General features: G+C 56.0%; 1 protein-coding gene and 1 long non-coding RNA gene across 6 annotated transcripts in view; one reads left to right on the forward strand and one right to left on the reverse strand.

Annotated features, from left to right (window-relative positions):
• The window catches only part of TNS1 (tensin 1), a 193953-nt gene that overhangs the window by 122300 nt on the left and 54879 nt on the right, over window positions 1–16774 (reverse strand). The window contains exon 1 of one of the 5 annotated variants that reach the window (XM_040476204.1): window positions 11928–12181. The exons of the other annotated variants lie outside the window; for them this stretch is intronic. The gene's annotated coding sequence lies outside the window, so the exon portion shown is untranslated. Of the gene's footprint in view, window positions 1–11927; window positions 12182–16774 lie in introns of those variants that run through there. 5 annotated transcript variants of the gene reach the window in all.
• LOC121031054 (uncharacterized) lies at window positions 11137–14478 on the forward strand. The gene is made up of 2 exons (XR_005790537.1): window positions 11137–11552; window positions 13035–14478. It is a non-coding gene; the product is annotated as an uncharacterized LOC121031054 (long non-coding RNA).

A 16774-nucleotide genomic window follows, 5' to 3' on the forward strand; every position in this document is an offset into this window, starting at 1 on the left:
TTCAGAAACACCAAAATGTAAAAAAAAAAAAAAAAAAGAAAAGAAAAAGAAAAAGAAAACCATATCAAATTTGAAGAAAATTTTTGTTGTAACCTAAAAGTACTTCCTTTTTGAAAGATTCAGGGACACCAAAAGAAAGAACAAGGTGAAAAGAAACCCAACCGCATATTACCCCGGAGAAACTTCTACATCCTCAAGGCCCATCTGTGGCTTTTACGTTCCCTGGACACCTAAAGGTCATTCTGCCTCATCACCAGACTCCAGACTGCTCTGAATCCAGCCAAGAAATGGGTAGCTGGGGGCAGATTCAGATCTCAAAGATCATACATAACACCTTCTGTTTGCGGATCCTTATTTCCAAATTCCTCAACACATCGGGAGGCCATGAGTTTCCAACCAAAGGGCAAGAAGTGGGACAGAAAAAAGCACTGAACTCGGAGTGAGGCGTGCTCCCGATGGCACTTTGTCCCAGACCACCACTTCCTGAAGCCCCCTGCATCTGTAAGATGGGAGTTAGGAGACCCACTTTGCAGAGTGCAACTCAATAAAGCTGACTGTGTGGACACGATTAAAGATTCCTGGAACACAGCACCCGCTGGGTAAACATAGTCCCCTTCCACCGAGTCGGTTGCTATTGTATTATTGCTCCTGTCTGCCCCTCAACGTCTTCATTTACAGAGCAGTAAACTGCACGGTGTCCCATTCTGAGCACTGCATGTATCCCGACTTCTTCGAATCGTCACTTCAACCCCGTGAGGTAGGTTCTGCTCTCACGCCCTCTTGAAAGAAGAAACTGAGGAACAACAGATGAGATGAGGTTGTTGACTTACAAGGTCCCGCCCAACCACCGTTAAGTCAGAGATCGGGACAGTAGAATATAATGCAAGATTCCCATCCAAAAAAAGTAATAATAATAATCCACCTTTTCCCCCTGAGATTTCAACTCCGGCTAGGCTTCAGGTATCTGAAAATGCACTCATTTAGGAAACTCCTAGGCCCCAGAAGGCAGCGACAGGAGGAGTTCGTGTGTTGGTTCCGCACAGTTGGCACCTGTCAAGGGCTGGTGTGCTGGAACCCCATCTGCTCTGATGAACGGCACCAGGAGCCCCGGAAGCAGGAATCCCAAGGGTCAGGCAGCCCAGCCTCATGTTGCTCCTTTAAATCCATCTGTGGCCGAAGCGCAGGAAGGCCCCTCTCACTCCCAATTAGCAGGCAGGCAGCGGAGACTTGAAGTGAAGCCAGCACTGGAGGCCGGCGGAGGCCTGGCTGTCACGGGCATTGTTTGGCTCCATCTGACGCATATCCACCCCCCTGCTTCCTTGTTCTCCAGGAGAACCTCGGAGATGCACACATCTGAAACCAGGTCTGGGGGAAGGGGCACTGCAGGGAGGGGCAGCGGAAGGCCTGCCTCTCTCTACTGGGTTCAGAAAACACAGGCAGGTTTTAAACAGGCAGGAGAGGGGGCTCACATGGGCCACAGACCCGGTGGCCCAGAGACACTGCTGATGTACATGCACACAGTTCACACGCCCTAAGGCGCACACACACTGCACACACAGTCCTACGGCCCACTGCCAGGTCCAGATGCAAAGTCACTCCCTAGCGCTCCCGGCCCCACCCGGAGCAGAGCTGCACCAACAGGAACACAGCAGCCCCACCAGCACACCCACAGGCAGGGGACCGGGTCCCGGAGCACAGCTGATCTGAGGAAGCCAGGCGCAGAATGACCCACGTGGGCAGACGGCAGGGAGAGCATAACCAGCAGAGGTGGGGTGGGGAGGGTTCAAGTCTGAACACTCACCCAGATCTCAGAGGTTGTTGTTGTTTCAAAGTGCCCGCAGGAGCCAGCCCATTCACTGAGGCAGGACCAGCAGCAGATTCCCCCTGGACTCTCCCCCCTACCTGCTTCCTGCCCGTCCTTCTGGAAGAGCAGGTGAGGGGCAAGGCACACTGATGGAAGCTGGGTAGGAAGGGTCAGAAACAGGAGGGCGAGTGTACAAACCATGGGGCAGATCTGATAGGAGAATAAACATCCTAAAAATCATGGAATAAAGGCATGGGAGCTGGAATTTTAGGGGTGGAGGTGGCGAGGAGGAACAAAACAGAGCTTGGGGCCTTGACTGACAGCCCCAGTATCTGAATACATAGAATGCACGGGGTACTGCAGACATGATGCCACATTTAATTCTTTCAACAGTGCGTACAATAGACACATCTTCCTTTTCCCATATGAGGCCACAGAAGCTCAGTGAGAAAAGTAAGTTGCCCAAGGTCACACAGCTATGAGCAGTTGAACCCAGGATAGCCAGACTGCAAAATCTATACTGCTATAGGCAACCCAAGTCACCTGGGTGCTTCGAAGACAAGACAGGGCAACTATGGGGCCTAGAGGGTGTGGTGGCAGAACTGGAAGGAGTGGCTGATGCAGAGGAGCACAGAGAAAGAAGCAAAGGGACCGGGAGGGGGGCAGGGGGCATGCCACCTTAGACCCCCAGCTCCTAAGTGACTCAGTGGCTGGGCCTCCCGGGAGCATTTCCGGAGCCCCAGACAGCCCTGCAGACTAGGAGCCACCTGCCCAGCAGAGACACGGGGCCATTACTCACTCACAACTGTTACTCACTCTTCTCTGCACCCTGCCCCCCCACCCCCAGCACATCACTTACTCCCACTCTGTTCTCTGAGAGTGGCCGAGGGGAGCCAGCAGATCTGGCTGGTTCCCTCCCCCGCTTCATTAGCTCCAATCCTGCCAGTGCATCTCCACCTGAGTCACTGGGACAGAGCCCCGGAGACTCTGGTCCACTCAGCCCTGACAGCTGTTACCCTCCACTCTGTTCCAAGAAACAGAGCTGCCTGGAAGAGTGGTCAACTGGGCGAAGAAGCTTCCAATCCCAGGGCTGGAAGGGACCTTCCCAGCATCTCAGCTCGTTTCCCAGCAGATGCCTGAAGACCTTCCAGGACACCCACTCCCATGCTGGATGGCTTTTCTAGCAGCCCCAAGAGGAAGAGCCTCTCTGCTCAGAAAGATCCACAGACATGCAGGATTTCAGCACTGGTTAGAGAACTCTCCTAAGGCCAATCTGTCACCTTACAAACGAGGAAACAAGCCAGAGAGGGGACGCGATTTGCCCAAGGTCACACGGTGCCAAAAAGGGACGGGAAACGGACCACCTGACCCCCCACACCCGCCACCAGTCCCTCCACTGCACCGCAAGTCCTGGGCCAGGCCCTGAAAGCCCACCCTCACCCCTGCCCACTGCAAAGCAGCTGCTCATCCGGAAAAGCACTGGAACTGGGAGAGCTGAAGCCAAGATGAGGAGAGAAGGAAGGAAGGGGGTGCCCCAAACAGTGGTTGGTGGGGAGCAATCACTGCCTAACGGTGAAGGGGCACAAGGAACAGTCTTCCCAGCAGACGGGGAGAAAGACCACAGGCCTTCCGGAGGCCATGCAGCTAAGAGGCCAGGCCCTCTGGCAGCAGACGATGGGAGGAATTCCTAGGGTCCCAGCTGGGGACTTGGGAGAGTCCTGGCCTCCTCTCTGCTCACCTCTCCTCCCCCTGGCCCTCGCCCCAGCTCCCCCTGCTCTCCCAGGGCTCCAGCCTGGAATCCAGGCTGGACGCGGCCTCCGCTCCCACGCCCAGCTCAGCCCAGCTGGCCACATCAGACACAGCCCCATGTGTGATGTCCGAGGCAGCTCACAAGGCACTGAAGAGCCTTCGAAGCTCACGAGGCACTGGGGAGCCTCATCTGTCTCTTGTGCTCTCCACCCACTCTGGGCACTTATGCCTGCCGAGAAGCCCCTGCCTGCCTCTCTCCCTCTACACCAACACAAATAATAATGATAACAGTAATGATAATCAAGGGTCACATAATATGGTCTACATGCTGGACATGCTTCTATTTATTTCCCACTTTTGACAGAAGAGTAAATTAAAGCACCGACCACAGTCACACAGCCTGCAAGAGATGGGGTCAAGACTGAAACTCAGACGGTGTGGCTGCAGCATCTGACCTTGACCCCCTCCCCGCCCCGACATTGCCACATTGCCTCATGATAGGACCTGGCTCCAAGTTAAAGCTCCTGAAATCCCTGCTTCCTCATCCACACACAGCCACTGAACTCCTGCGGTCACACTGGCCTTGGCGACGCTCAACGGTCCTCGTGCCTCTGAACGGGCAGCCCCTGTCCAGACACTTATCAGGCCGCTTACAGTCAGGCAGGAAAGCCTCCGCCTCCAAGCGGGCAAGCTCCTCCACCTGACTCGGGGACACTCCTGTTTGTTCATTCATGCGACAAATAGTGAGGGCCTACTGTGTGCCAGGTAGATGGTGAAGGATGCCCCCAAAAGGAGCCTCTGGATTCCTCAGAAACGCAAGCTGCCTGCGGTCCATCCTCACCCCTACCCGCTACCATCCGTCCGTGCCGGTCTTGTGTGTGAAGCCTCGCCCAGGAGGGCTCTCTTCTGGCCTGAAAGATCTCCCAGGAAGGTTTCAGTGCCTCCTCGGCCTCCTGATTCAGGAGAGGAGGGCAACACGTGGGAAGGGAGCCCAGAGAGACGAAGTGATTCAGGAGAGGACTTCCCAGCTTGGGGTTGAGAAAGTTGAACAGAGGAGTCCAAGGGCCTTGGCTTATGGCCTGTCCCCAGATCTCCCCGGCCAGGACAGTCTTCACAGCTGCCCAAATCTCTTTCCTAAATAACAGTCTCATCACATTTCTCCCACATGAAAGCCCTCGGCTGCTCCCTTGTTAACCTGGCTCAGAAAGTCCCCCATGGCCGGACCCCAAGCAACACCTACAAGCTCTCCCCAAAGCCAGGCTTTCCTACACACAACACTCACTGAGGGCTTATCCTGTGCCAAGCACTGAGCTGACTGCTTCCTAGACATGATCTCATTTTATCCCTACTATGATTCTATGAGGTTGGAATAGTAACCCCATTTTACAGATGTAGATACTGAGGTTTGACCCAAGGTCACCCAGCTAATAAGCAGCAGAGCCGGGAGGGACAGCCCCATGTGTCTGACTCTAACACAGGACTGGAGCCACTATTTTATCCATTACACGTGTGCTACTGTGCCTTCGTGCGTGTCTTTCCCCTGTGCCTGAAGAAGTCTTCGTCCCTTCTGCTTCCTGCACAACTCCTTCTTCTCAACCTTCAAAACCCACCTCGCGGTGCCTGGGAGGCTCAGTTGGTTAAGCGTCTGACTTCGGCCCAGGTCAAGATCTCACTGTTCATTGGTTCAAACCCCACGCCAGGCTCTGTGCTGACAGCTCGGAGCCTGGAGCCTGCTTCAGATTCTGTGTCTCCCTGTCTCTCCGCCCCTCCCCTGCTTGTGCTCTCTCTCTGTCTCTCTCTCAAAAATCAATAAAAACATTTAAAATTTTTCTTTTAAAAAACATTTCAAATGGCACCTCTTCTCCAAAGCTCTCTCCACTCCACCAGGTCATACACACCGCTTCCTGCTTGATACGCCCTCTGCATTTGGCAGAAACTGTCCATCTACTCCCCTTTGTCTCCTACTAGACCCTGTCCCCCTGGCCTTTCCAGCCCCATACCACTGGCACCTTGCCTGGCATAGGGTCAGTGCCCAAAAACAGCTTTTAAGTGAATAATCAGGGGCCTCGTGTGCCTGGCCGGATTCAGCCACGGCCACACAGCCTCCACGGTGGATGCCTGGGCACTGCCCCCACCCCAGAAGCTGACCCCCAGCCTCAAGCAGGCATCAAGTGCCCCCCATGACAGTTGAACACCCAGCTCATATCCCTCAGTGAGGGCTTCTCCCTGTGCTTGTCCGCCTACCCCTCTCTGCTCGACCAGTTCTGCTGTTTCTGGGAGTCTCAGCCAGTGATTAGGGCCCTAATCAGCAGGACTTCCTGCCTGCGATTGCCAGAGGTGGGGGCGGGGCAGAAGGGAAGCAAGGTCAATCCAAGGTGAAGTCTGCAGCCTGGGATGGACTCCCAGACGCTTCCAGCCCTGCACCTCCCTAGCCCTTCATCTGACAGGTGAGGATACCAGGACCAGCAAGGGAAGGGACACTTCCAGAGTCCAGGCACAGAGCAAGAGCACTGCTCTCCCCATGCCCTGGGCCTGTCTTACACTTCCCTTGAACCCTCTGCCCACCCCTTGACCCCCAACCAAGCCCCAAACCCAGGACCTTACCCACAGACTGCTCCCCATAAAGGGCTGTTGTAGACCAGTTGATTGCTCAGATCTGGTCAAGGTCAAGGGCCAAAGGCAAGCCCCTCCTCCAGAGGAGCAATGGCCTAGAAATGGAGCAGAGGTGAGCAAGGGCTGAGGAGGGGAAGCGAGATAGGGCCGGGTTGAGCTCAGGAACCCTCCCCAGCTGTCATCATCATCATCAACCCAAGCCCATTCTTTCTCCAAAAAAAAGTTTAATGCCTTTTGCAGCTGCAACTGGGCGGGCCAGGGGTCCGGAAATAGAGCTTACACCCCTGACCTGGAGCACCCCCAGCCTCCCTGGGTGGGAACCCGGGCTAGGTGGAGAGTGCGGCTTGGCAGGCCTTTAGGGCTGACCCCTGCTAATGAGGAACCAGAAGGTGGAGGACCCCAGAGAGGCGAGAGCCCTGGGAGGAAGAGGCAGTGTGGCCAGGACCCGCCCCTACCACAGGTTCAAAGCCCCCAGCTATGTGGCATGCAGGAAGGGCTGGGCCTGGTTCTCCCCCACCTCCCGCCAGCAAGGGACTGAACTACAGTTGCAGCAAGAGGGATGGAGGTTAGACTTCAGAGAGACCTAAGGGATAAAGACACAGCAACTTGCAGCAGTTATTTGGGGATCCCACTTTACAATACAGACACCACCCCCATGGGTATGGTCCACGGTCAAGAGAAGCCTGCCTGGAGGCCAGGCCAGCCACATTCTTGCCAGGCCTGGGAGTCTCTGATTCAGTGACTCTCATCAAGGGATGGGATAGGATCCAAGGAGGGGAGCTTGGCCTGGTTTATAATAATGCATCTTGTTTACAGTGATGGCAATTTTCTCAGCGTCCTCCATAAACACAGCTCTGCATCGGCTCCCCTGGGCAGACAGGGCCTCGGGAGGTCCCCTTAGCTCCCCGCCTCCCCACACTCACAGAGAGAGAGAGAGACAGAGGTCAGGGGGAATCTCTTCTCTAGGCTCGGATGCTAGGACCCCCTCAAGGGAAAATGCCACCATCTCCTCCACCCTCTGATCCCATAATGCTCCCGTCTTAGGGACGGAACAACCCCAAGAGAGAGAAAAGAGTGAACTGAGCCCCTAGAGAAACACCAGGACCACCACCAGAACCAATAATAACAATTACTCGCATTTGCTGATCACTTGCTACATGCCGGGCTCAAACACTGCTCGAAGTGTTTCCAATAGACTAACCCATTTGATACTCACAACCACAGCATGAAACAGGTACAATTATTATCCCCTATTGCAGATGAGGAAACTGGGGCTCAGAGAGGTTCAGTCACTTGCCAAAGCCACACAGTCAATAAATAGGGTTGTCTTCAGTTGAGCCCCAGCAGTCTGGCCTTCAGAGTCACCTTTTCTGCCTCACTCTAGACCTCTGAGTAAACTCAGCCCTGTTTCCGGGCCTAGCAAGTCCTCCCAGGCCCCATCTAAGACCATCACTCCTCTGCCCCTCATCAGGCAGCCAGTTAGTGCTGAGCAACACTCTGCCAGGCCGAGCAAGGACCGCCAGAGAGGCAAAAGGCACAGGCCTGGCCTCAAGGAGCTCGTAATCCAGCTAGAAGACAGACGAGCACACGGGAAGTTTGAAGGACGGGGAAAACTAAGGGGTCCCATGTTCTCTGCCAGAGAAGGCTTAGGAAGGTTTCTGGGGAACCCGGACCTCTAACTGGGACTCCCTCTCACCATGGGAGCAGGACAGGACTCTGCTCAGACACCGCTGTCACCCCTTGTTGCTCGCAGGCTCCCCGGGACCACACCCTCCTCGGCTAGTCCCTGCTGCCTCCCGAAACACCCAGGCCTGAGCTACAAGCCTCCAGCCCTAAAAAGGCAGGGATTACAGAGTCCAGACTAGCCTCGGAGGAGGCAGCACCAAGGACTGGCTGGGGCCCACCTACCACCCCACCCCACAAAGCTCCAACTCTGTGGAGACCAACCATCTCCCAGAGGGAAACCAAAGTGTGGACAAATAGAAAGATGGCCAAGGTCACTAACCAGGGTAGAGGCAGGCAAGGGACCCAGCTGCACCTCCTGCCACCTCCCCTCTTGGGAAAGTGCTTCAGGCAATTTGAGAAAAGGAAGGAGAGGAGGGCCAGGTGTGACCTTGCATAATGGAGTAGGGCACCCAGGGAGGTGGGCATGGCCCGCAAGGCTGGCAACCCTTCCACCCCACTCCTCTCGTTCCGGCTCACTGGTGCCCACGCCTCTGTGTGCCTAATGGCTTTGAAAGCTAAGAGCCAGGGCCATGGGGATAGAGCACTGGGGACAAGAGTCCCTCCAGTCTCTGAAAACCTCTCTCCCCCTCCCCCAGCACCACACCCACTTGCTTTTTTCAGAGTCCAGTAACTGGGAGGGCTTTCCTCTGCCCCCCTCCAATACACATCCCCCAGCTGGACCTCAGTTTCCCTTTCTGGGGTAAGACTCATGGCCCCAGAAAGAAGCCAAGAAGCCAAATGACCTGCAGCTGAGAGCCTTTGCTGTCCCCAGCTCTAACCCTGACTTCTCTAGGCTCAAGGGCACACCCAGCATCTCACCTTCCTGCCCTTCTATTGGGTCTCGGTCAGACCAGAGCAAAGAGTGTCCTAATTAAGCTGCCTCATCTAGTCCCGGCTCGAGACGAGGGGCTACACTTAGACACTTCGAAAAGACTTCATCCTCAGACGAAGCCAGGACTGACTGACTGGAGGCAGAGGGTTGGCCAGGGGGACCTCAGACCCTACTCCTTCATTCTCTCCACTAAGGAGAAAAGGAGTCACAGGGGTTGTGTGGAGAGGCAGGCCGGGACGGGAAGGACGGAGCCCGGGTGGGTTCCTGAGCCTCTCCCAGAAGCCCACCTTGACATTCCCATCATGAAAAGCTCCAGCCTCCCAGGGTTTGGGGTTCCAAACCCTGTATCTCCAACCCCACAATGCCTCTCCTCTGGCAGCCTGGCACCCACACCACAGAGACACAGGTCTGGAGAGGTGACGCGGACACAGCGAGTGATCTGCTCCTCCCACACTCCTCCCGTGAAATCCCCCTGCGACTTACACAAACCACTGCAAGCTGCCCCTGACCACCCTGTGCTATTTCACAAATTTGGAAACTGAGGCTCAGGTAAGAGCCAACGCGGGGATTTTCTGCATCTCAGACCTTGGCACTTCTCCTCTGTCTACTATGTCCTAGCAGGCTGGGGAGGCCCCTTCTCATGGGCTTGTGGGGGGGGAGGGGTGGGGGGAGGGCCAGGGTCAGGGGGTACGAACTGGGCAGGGGTTTAAGCTGCCAAACCTCAAAGCACACCCCTATCCCTAATCCTCACACACTGGCCCCCAGTTAGCCCCCTTAGCTGGGAGCATGGGCTCTAACTGCAGGGGGCAGGGGGTGAGGTCTATGGCATCCCTTCCATTCCATACCATACACAGGTCTGTGCTGGCCCTTGTGGGGTTAACCAGCGGGGCAAGGCTCGGAATAAGACAGGAAGAATCGGAAGAAACTCAGAATCCTTGCAGGAAGCAGCTGGGACAGACCTGGCAGGAGAGTACGCAATGGGTGTGAGGGGAGAGCATCGGGCTCTCTGTTCCCCAAACACTGGCAGGGAGGAGAAGACAGTGCCCCCGCCCCAGGCCAGAGGCCACCGCCTTCCTGCTCTCCCATTCTGGGTGTCCGAGAATTCCTGACTTCAAGAATCCCAGGACCTCAGCATCCCAAGAGACCTCCAGGGTCATTTCTCCTAACCGCATCCCAGCTCAGGAATCCTTCCAAGCTGTTTTCAAGCCGCTGTCCGAACTCTCCCCAGGACGGGAGGCTCACTACCTCACAAGGCAGCCCATTCTCCTGCTGACCAGCAGGCTTGTTAAGAAACCCTTCAACAGACCTGAGCCAAGCTTCCTTCACCAAGCAAAAATCCATTCTCCCTTTTTGCTTCCTGTTCCCACCTCAGTACTAACAGGGCACTGAGAATTCTCAAACTCCAGGTCTTCTGCTACAGTCCATCAGAGGTGAGAAGATGGTCATCCAACGGCAAGGTTGGCCCTGAACTCCCCTGCACCCCACCCAGCAGCCCCCCACACCCGGCCACCAACCCCCAGGGTGTTTGCGATTCTGGAGGCTGTGGCCCCCATGGGAGATTCTCGCTGGGGCTCTGTGGGAAGTGAAGAATGAGAGGTACTGAGAGAGGGATAGGGAAGGAGAGGCAGGGGTCTGGAAGCAGAGATTCCCACGCCCCCTCCTCCACCACCTGATAATTCTCAGCTCCGAATCAAAGTCCTGGCTCCCAAACCTCGGGGTTCCGGGAGACCTTCCCCAAGCGGGGATCCCAGCACTGGTCCTATTGAGAGCTCTCCCACCCAGCTCCCCATGCAGACACAGGTCCCCACCAGCCCTGGGCCAAAGGGGTGGGGGCAGATGGGGGGCTCGGCTATAACCAGTTCTGAGGTCCTGGGGGACAGCGAGGGTGGGGGAGACAGGAGGAGCCGCCAGCTGGCAGGGTTAGAAGCGACTTAAGGCCAAGTCTGAGCCACAATGGTCCCCACCCCACCCAGGCAGCTTCAGGAAGGGGCCCAGCAGAGACTCAAGGAAAGAGAGTGCTCCCCCACGCCCTCCTGACCCCCCTGCTTTGATTCTGCCACATGGAAGAAGTTCTGCAGCTTCCAGAAGAAAAACCCCTGTCCCCAAAGATTCTGGAACCCTGGTTTCCAGTTCCTCCTCTGAGCCTCACCCCACAACTGCTTGTCCTGCCCTCCCCTACCCAGCACCCATCCTGTCCCCTAACCCCATGCCCTGCAGGGAGCCCGGCTGGGGGGCACAGCAGACTTCTCCTGGTCACCCCTCGGTCACCCCCTCCCAGTTTCCTCTTCTAAGACAGTGGCCAGCAGAGAAACATCTGGGCAGGCAGTCCTGGCCCTGGTCCTGAATCGGGGGGTGGGGGCCAGACACTGAGGTTTAGCTCTGCATAGACTCCCCCACTTGGGAAAGGGTGGCAGGCAGGGCATCAGAGGGTCAGAGGAGGAGACAGGGGTGGGAAGAGAGGAAGGAGAGGGGGGTGGAAAGCAGCTGCGTGTGTCTGTTCATTAACCACCTGGATTAGCCATTTCTGCCCAGAGGGGTGAGGAGGGAATGAGAGCTGCTGGCTGGGGGAGGGCAGCAGGGGGCACTTATGCCAGGCGGTGCCCAGGGCCCCAGGGACCCAAGCTGCGGGGAGGTGAGCGCAGCGGGGAAACCCTTCCAGGCCCACTAGACCCTCCCTGGAAGCCTTGGGCAGCCCTCTGGGAGATGAGAGGCGGGAGCCAGGGGAGCCCCGAGAACAGGGCCCGGCAGCAGCTCCAGCGGTGGCTGGGAAAGAAATGAAGAGGAAAAATTCCCACGCCCATCTCCTGGTCCCCTCCTGAGGCACCCCTGGTATGGACAGCAGGGAGGGGAGGAGAGCCCCGCAGACCCACACTCCCGACCGCCCCCTCTCGCCCTGCTGGCCTCAGTCTCAAGCAGCCACTGACACCGGCAACTTCCCCGGCCAACAAAACTCCTCCTGACTGGTCTCTTCTGGCGGGGGGGACAACCACACCCCAGACACCCTGCCAGAACCAGACAATGAGGGCAGGGGACTGACAGGTCGGGCTGGGGGCTGGGGGCTGGCCTAGCCCCGGGACAGGTGACCAGGTGGGCTGACCTCCCCCTCCCCTAATTTATGTGATGGGAGGTCCTGACAGCATCAGTAGGACAGGCCAGCACACACACACACACACACACACACACACACACACACCCCACACTCACCTTTCTGACCGAAGAGCCACCGGGTGGGTGGGTGCCTGGGTGCCCCTCTGTCTGGGACAGAGGCAGTGGGCAATGACGGGGCAAGAAGCTGGTAAGCTGGCTGCCGGGAGGAGGGCGTGAGTAAGCCTGGTGTCCGGGCGGGAGCGGGAGCGGGAGCGGAGCTGGTCCCAGGGCCACTGCTGGGAGCAACTGAGCCAGGGCGCCGCTCGCCCGGCTCCCTCCCCCGGCGGCGGGCGGGCCGGCCGGCGGCGCACCGCCTCCTTCCCCGAGCCGGCCAGCAGCCCGCCCGCCGCCGCCGCCGCCGCCTTTAACCCCTGAAGCGCTCAGCCGACTCCGGGCAGCTCCCGGCAGGGAGGGCGGGCGCCTGGGGCCCCCGCAATGCAGCCCCCACCTCCTTCAGCAGCCAGCCAAGGACCTGCAGGGAGGCGTCAGAGGGCCTGGGGGCAGAAGCGGGAGGACAGGTGGCAAGAGGTCCAGGACCCCACGGAAGAAACACAGCGGCAGAGAAATGGCCAAAGGGCTGCGGGGCGGAGAAGGATGTTTGGTCACATGGCAGTAACGATGATAATAATCAGAATAACTGGCAACTCCCAATTTTTTGGAGAGCACCCTGCTCTATGCCAATCCCAACTCATTTTGTGACAGAAGACCCAGAATCTCACTTCTGAGCCCGTTTTTTTCTTCATCTCTGCTTTTTTTCTCCCGGCTGAGTGAAGGCATTTGTGGTTTTATATGCAAAAGTGATGCGAAGAGGAACTCCGGTTAATGAATTGCATGCTTCAGCTGTCTTTGAAACGCATCAAACAATAACATGGACCGATGGATGGAGAGATAAACAGAAATGTGATAAAGCAAATATACCAAAGGATTCATTATAGAACCTACAGAGTTTACCATTTAATCCTTTCAACTTTCCTATATGGACAACATTTATTTATAATTAAAAATACCAGGGGAAACGTGATTTGAAAAGTTTGAAGATAAGTGGACAGGATTATTTTGAGGAGAAGGGAAAAGTCATTTATTTGCAACACACCTGTTGCATGCCGGACACTTAAAGAATATTCTCTCTCTCACTTAACCTTCAAATCTCCCCTGTTATTCTAGCTGAAGAAAGCGATCCTGGAGTGCTTTGGTGACTTGTCCAAGACCACACAGGATGGTGTTGAGCAGAAAGTCGACCTTGGATAGGCTCATTCCAGAGCCAAGCTCCTCACCGCTCAGCTCTCCAGACACTGAAAGGCCCTTCTCTTCCCCATCTGGGCCAGTGACCTGCATTTCTGAGCCTCAGTTCCCCCTGCTGTATGATGAGTTTGGATCCAAAGGTCTTCAAGATGTCTTCCAGTTCTAACACTCACTAATTTTATTAATTCATCCAAACGCTTCCCCAGGAAAGTGACAGGGAAGACCCAGAGGAGGGACAGTCTCAGGAAAGATCTGGGGGCATCTAGGGCCAGTGTCACAGGGCAACGATCAGTACTTTGGAGGGCTGCTCCCCCTGCTTCAGTGACAGTGAAGCCTTGAGGATTGGGGGGGTAGGAGTAGGGCACCTTCCCAGGACCCTAATGTGGGCAGGGTAGAGATGGAAGCATCACTGCGCCCACCCCCTGCCTCCAGAACAAGATGACTTCACCCCTTCCCAGGTGGAGAGTCTGGATTCCCAGAGTCCCAAATCCCAGTATCTCTAAACCTACCAGCCCTTGCCAGTGGCCTCCCTCTGTGAGTGTGTAGGTGCAGCCAGAGACAGAGATAGGAGAGACGTGGCCCCACAAAATGTGCCTCTGAGACTGTGGACTGTGTGAGGAAAGAGTCTAGCCCTCCCTCGTCCCAACTCTGGGACAAAGATGAATCCTAATAGCCTGTCCTACTAACTCCCACATCCCTGCAGACCAACATCGACTCAGGGGCTTGGTTCAGCCTTGGTCAGGGGAGGGAAGTGAGAGATTCCACGTCAGCAATCTGGGCTCCCCTAAAGGTAGATGGGGAGTCTGCCACAGAAGCGGAAACCCCCTCCCTGTCTTGGGTCATGAATGGCAGACACGCCATCCTCTCCCTCTCCTCCTTCCAACCCACACCCCACCATCACCCTGACTGACCCCAAACTATCCCAGGCTCCCCACTGCCTACCAGATCCAGTCCCAGCACTGCAGAAGGACCCTCTGTGACACAGCCCCACCTCGAAGCCTTTTCAAGGCACCATTCCCCCTTTTCCTTCTCCACGATCAGGCCTCAATTCAAAAGCCACATCCTCCCTGGGTCCTTCTGCAACTGCCCCTCCAGTAGGCACTGGCCCCTCCTCTGAACACTGAGGGCTCTTGCTCATACATTAATGGACACTCACTGGTTGGGTGCACTTGTCTATGTCCCAGTGAGTTGAGCGAAGATTCATTCGTCATTTCCTTCCCCTTTCCTCGCATGCTGGGTACCCAGTGCAAGGTGGCCGCATAGATTCTCAGTGAATGCAGACTGAATAAATAAATGGTGGAGTGATGGATAGATGGATGGTTGGCTACAGACTGAATAAACGAACACTTCTTAATGTTTGATTCTGTACAAAGCTGTACCAAGATAACTGTTGGCAGACTTTTATCTTCAAAGCTATATAAAAAACTGACCATCAGAAAAACTGACCTTGCTAGGACTTGAGGATCATTTACACCATGTCCCTCACGCATCATCTGCAGCAGATCAGGAGGCTCTGAGAGATGCCTGCTTCAGTTGCTAGCAAGAAGCCACTGGAGGTGACACTCTCATCCTCCACCGCAATACCACCTCTCTTTCCCAGCCCTCCCGGGGCAAGGAGGCATGAATTCAGTAAGCCTCTAGAAACCACACAGACAGAAGGTCAAGGATAGATGGAATGGGAGGGAGGGGGTTCCAAGGAGCTGGGAGATTCCAAAGAAATTAAGTAGCCTTCCCTTTATTTCTAAGAGCTGTCCCATAGATGACCATCCACCCCCAGTCCCTCCCTGGACTTTCACCAGTATCAGTCTCAGCCTCTCACACATGCACATGCATAGTCACACACACACACACACACACACACACACACACACACACACACAGTGAGAGCTGCTTTCTACAGGAGACTGCTTAGCCCCTATTCCCTCCCCTCCATAAAGCCCTCCTCCCCTGAGCCAGAGCAGACAAGGGATTCCCAGGGTTTTCCATCTCCCAACCCCCATCCCCTCCCTGCCTCCTAAGCCAGCCCATGCCCCTTTCCCTCCTCCCTCCTTCCCTCCCTCCCTCCCATCCCCACGTGCTGGACTGCACATCTGGTTCCAGTTGTGGTTGGTCCATTCAGGGGTAGGCCTGGGGGTTTCTCATAAAACTGAATAATACCAGTGTTGGAGACTGTGGAGCTGGGGGAAGGGAGGGCAGGAGGCTGAAGGGGTGGGAGGGAGAGAGGCCGGCAGCAAGGAGGCAGAGAGAGACACAGAACCCAGAAAGTAGCAGGGCTGTGCCTGGCATCTAGCAAGGAGTCAATGGATGCTTGTTGATGGAAGATAGAAGCAGGAGAAACAGAGAGCAAGGAAAGTCAGGAGGAGAGAGAGCAGGACAAAGAGGGGGTCAGAAACAGAGACCCAGAAGGAGCAAGGAGACAAAGCTGGGGGCGCTGGGACAGGGCCACTGAGCCACAGAGTAGCCATTGAGAAGAGCAGAGAAATGAATCGTGCATGTCGGGGCCAGGTGCTGAGTTAGGCACTTTCAATGGAACAGGAGGGGATGTGACAGAAAGGAGGACAAAGGGACACACAGAGACAGAGAAGAAAGGGCAAAGATAAAGTCAAGGGAAATACTGCCAGCGAATGTTGAATCCAGACTCCCCCTGGCCTCGTGGCCCCACGGGCCAGCACAGAGTTGCTCCCATGTTATCCTTCATTCCATTTGCATCAATACTTGAGGACCTACCCTGCACCAAAACTTTCCCGTGTGTGTTTCCATGCAGGCCCCCATTCAAATCTGAGAAATGGCTATAAGCTGTCATTCTTATCCCAGTCTTAGAGCTGGGCTCAGAGCTGTTAACCCAAGACCACAGGGCAGCTGATGAAACAGAGTCTGAATCCAGGTCTTCCCACTCAAGGCTGTCTCACTCCCCAATACAACTGGGAATGCTGGGTGCCAGCACTCCCTCTGGAGGTCATCGTGTCATGTGTCACGTAACCCCGACTCTTGCAGGGCCAGGTTCCCAGATCCTTCTGGAGCTAAGGGCAAGTTCCTCTGAGCTGGGCTATGAGTAGACCAACACCCAGCAGCAGGAATTGGCTTCCCAATCTTCCTAGCACAGGGGGCAGGGAGATGCTGGAGCTACTCCCCTCTAGCGCCCTTGGCCCCCACTCTTTTCCTCCCTCTCTACCACAGAAAAGGCAGGGAGGGCCACATGCCCAGGTCCCCAGGGGAGAGGCCTTGGGCCTCAGAATCCTGCTGGGCCCATAACACAGCTGGCTGGGAGCCAGGCCGTGGGGGACACCATAGGCATTTGGTCAATGTCTGTGCATTGAGTTGCACCCTCTCCCTTCTGACCACATCCCCCCCCCCCCCCCCGACCCCTGCAGCTAGAGATGAGCTTGGGCTTTCTCCAGGATACTTTCATCTCAGGGCCATTCTCTGGTCCTCCCCCTTCCGCGTGCCCCCCTCCCCAGAGCTGGCTCCAGAAGCCACACCCCACCCTGCTGCCCCACAGAGCCCCTCTCCTTTCCTTCCTGATGCTGGGCTCCACAGCCCAGGTCACAGGTCTCTTCCTTTTCTGTTTGTCATCCTCGACATTCAGGCCAGACTGAAGCAGCAGCAGGGGCACCCCCTCCTCACCACTGCCCCTTATTTGCATCTCATTTGCATGCATTCCC

The sequence above is a fragment of the Herpailurus yagouaroundi genome, unplaced genomic scaffold (genome assembly GCF_014898765.1).
Source record: "Herpailurus yagouaroundi ecotype Mexico unplaced genomic scaffold, PumYag 140, whole genome shotgun sequence".
Lineage (NCBI taxonomy): Eukaryota > Metazoa > Chordata > Mammalia > Carnivora > Felidae > Herpailurus > Herpailurus yagouaroundi.